Raw genomic sequence first — 3,746 nt, forward strand, 5'->3', positions numbered from 1 at the left:
CGCATTGTCTTCTTTTTTATCTATCGAGAGCATTTAAATATTTTCAGAAGATATAACTTAAAAAAAAAATACTCCAGAAAATAGAGGTGAGCGTTTATGTGGTTCGTGCTAAATTCAAACGAACTGTTTGTTAAAAAATGGGAAATAACAGTTGTAAAAACTGTTGGGGAAAAAACAGGTTGAATTATTAATTTGTTAATAGTCTTGACTGATTTTTATGCTACATTACTAAATTCCTTTTTTTTGTGTTTAAAAACACGCATTTTTTTCAACGCAATGGCTGCTGGCTGCGGGGTTTTTCGGTTGACACCAGTGAATACCATATATAATTTTAACACAAGATTTGAAAGTTGTATGACCTTTTTATTCTGCTTAATGTTCCAGTACTTTAATGAATAAGATTTAATTTTTGAAACTGTTCAATGTTAGGAGATGGCTTACAACGTAGTTAATTTAACGGAAAGTTTTTTTTTTTAAAAATACTAAATCAAACAAATCAAACTAAACCAACCAAAATAAACCTAAATATTACAACCAACATAAACAAAACAACAGTATATAGGAACCACCAATGTGGCTACCGTTGTTAAAATAAACAAAATCAAACAAACTATCTTTAAACATAACAAAAACATAAATAACTCAAAAACAATTATAAAACTCTCAAAATTAAACGAAGAAAACCTCCAAACAGATTACGCCAATAAAAGGGGTGACCTAAATACGTAACAACCACACAACAAACGTCCCAAATAACCTAACGTTAACAAAAACCTAAAATTAATTAAATTAAAAATAATACCAAAACAAACACATAAACAAACAACGCTCTCTTTAGACTCACAAGATTCTCGTAAGAGATCTTGAGGCGTAAGTAGCTAGCGTGTGCTACATTAAGAGAATCTTAATTTTCAGATTTTATTTTTCTTTTGTGATATTTTGCGTTTTATTTTGTTGTATTATGTTTCTGATCTTTTTTTTTCTTTTTTTTTTCTTTCTATTAATTGGGTAACCGTACAGGTTATTTTTCTTTTTCTATTTAGCCTCTGGAACCACTGTAAGATATTACTTCGGAGGATGAATGAGGATGATATGTATGAATGTAAATGAAGATATGTGGGCAATTGAAACCTAACCACCAAAGAACTCTGTTATCTAGAATCTAGTATTCAAATCCGTATAAAAGTAAATGCCTTTACTAGGATTTGATCCGTAGAATACTAGAGTTCGAAATCAGCAAATTTGCGGTGACGAGTTCACCATTAAACAAACCCGAAGGATTAATTCGCTACATTCTTGGGGGTTGGCCTCCCCACGGGCCTAGCCTCTGCAACTTTTCTTCCCACTACACACTGAGCTGCATATCCTTTATACTATACACATACGCTACACCGAGAACCCTACACAATTTACAACATATATCGTTAAACAACTATTTTGTAACATTCTGCACAATTTGTTCTTACGCATACACTCCGTGATGTTGACACCTTTTTTTTTTTCTTTTTCCTGTTTAGCCTCCGGTAACTACCGTTTAGATAATTCTTCAGAGGATGAATGAGGATGATATGTATGAGTGTAAATGAAGTGTAGTCTTGTACATTCTCAGTTCGACCATTCCTGAGATGTGTGGTTAATTGAAACCCAACCACCAAAGAACACCGGTATCCACCATCTAGTATTCAAATCCATGTAAAAATATCTGGCTTTACTAGGACTTGAACGCTGTAACTCTCGAGATGTTGACACCTTACGAAGCGCAATCGTAACCCAACGTGGAACTGCCGTGCCGATGGGTGAATGGCTCTACGTAGTGAGCCTTGAACGATGTCCTCTGGGCACCTGGGCCAACCCAGTTGTATTTAGCTCTAGCTCCAGTACGCGTACGCTCTTCTGGAATGGGCCGTTATATCGCCGGTACTCGTGGAACTAAAATATCAAGTCCACAATCAAATTTTATGATGGTTGGTGGTCCATCTGCAAAAACCACCAACGTATGTTTTGTGGACCTCGATCGGCTTTGTCCGATGACGATAACTGTCCCGAGATAAATAATTTGAATACAAATTCCCTTTACAATACCTGAATGTCAGATTTGCAGTTTTACGCAATAATCAGGAAGGTGGCACCCTTCATAAGGTTTCACCTTTCCTGACCAATAAGGTGGTGACAGCTTCAAGCGGTTCCCCCAAGAACTTAAGAAAACTGAGAGACGGATCAATTCTAATAGACACTTTCAGTGATGAGCAAAGTCGATCGCTCTTACGTCTCACCAGTATGGCGGTATAAGTGCGGTATGTCATGGAACCTTGAATACTAGCCGAGTAGTAATTTTTTGCCCGGATCTTCTTGAGATGGACGTAAAAGAAATTGCCGAAGAGCTTCGTCCTCAAGGTGTTACACAGGTGAGGAGAATAATGAAACGTCAGGGTGGGATGGAAGAACCTATTTTTTTTTCTTATTTTAACCTTCAACCTTTCCACATAACCGGAGAAAATAAATGTAGGATACTTATTGGTTAGAATACGATCATTTGTCCCTAACCCATGACGGTATTTCCAATGTCAAAGTACGGACACACCACAACTACTGGCCAGAACACTTCAATATATGCTAGATGTGCGAAAGAAGGCCGCACGGCCACTGAATGTCAGGAGGAAGAAAAATGTGCAAACTGTAGGGGATCACATTCAGCTCCATCTCAAGATTGCCCAAGTATTACAGATCTAAAAATCAGTATCGAGGGATGCTTTCATTCCCAGCCGCCAGAAGAAAATATAAAAATACATAGCTCCCGAAATCTCGTTAAACCAGATGTTTCTTTTGCCGCTGCGACATCAAGTAAACCTACTATGAATGGAGCCAACCAACAGTGCGGATTCTGCAGTGTGCTATAAAAACGTATTCAGATGTTGTCTGATCAAGTTGCCTCACTTACAACCACTATTTCAGAGCTGACTAAAATGAAGAAAAGGTCATTGGTGCAGTTAGCGAATCCAATCGTGGAATCCATCTGAAAGTCCCCATACCCAAAGTTTTAAGTTTTACCCGTGCGGGCAGGAATAATCACAGTTGGCGGTATATTATCAACTAAGCTTCCTATTAAGGGAGCCCCCACAACCACCCCCTCTGGATTGTAGTCTACGACTTCCCATTCTTCGAAATCTCCTCCTCCATCAACTCGTATACTGGAAGATTTTTTTTTGTTGGTTTTTCTGGGCGAAAAATGCTTCAGCGTTATCATAGCCCGAACTCGATGGAAGTGTTTTAAAAACTGTCAAAAAAAAACAAAATTTAAAAGAAACGCCCACAAAACAAAACATGGAATATAAACACAAAACAATAGTATAAAAAAACAAATAAATAAAAAATAAAACTTAAAGAAGAAATTTAAACACAAAATCAAAACAAACTAAATTAATAAATTAAAGACAAAAAAGAAACAATATTAAAAAATGTGTAAAATATTAGTACCTCGAAGAAATAAAAGCTTCTTTATTATTGCAGGATTTGACAAAACTTCCCGGGCAATTTACACCTACGACCCAAGGCCACATATAGTAGTATGCATTCCACAAGAATGTGGTGGACAGTCAAGCGGCAGTTACATTGCATGCATACTGGTGCGTTTACTGCTAACATCAGATTCCCGTGAGTAGCTCTCGTATGTCCTATCGGCAATGGGCAGAGGACGAATTCCTCACAACGAATTTTCCTGTATGAGGAGACCCATGGCAACACAGAAC

The sequence above is a fragment of the Lycorma delicatula genome, chromosome 1 (genome assembly GCF_047948215.1).
Source record: "Lycorma delicatula isolate Av1 chromosome 1, ASM4794821v1, whole genome shotgun sequence".
Taxonomy (NCBI): domain Eukaryota; kingdom Metazoa; phylum Arthropoda; class Insecta; order Hemiptera; family Fulgoridae; genus Lycorma; species Lycorma delicatula.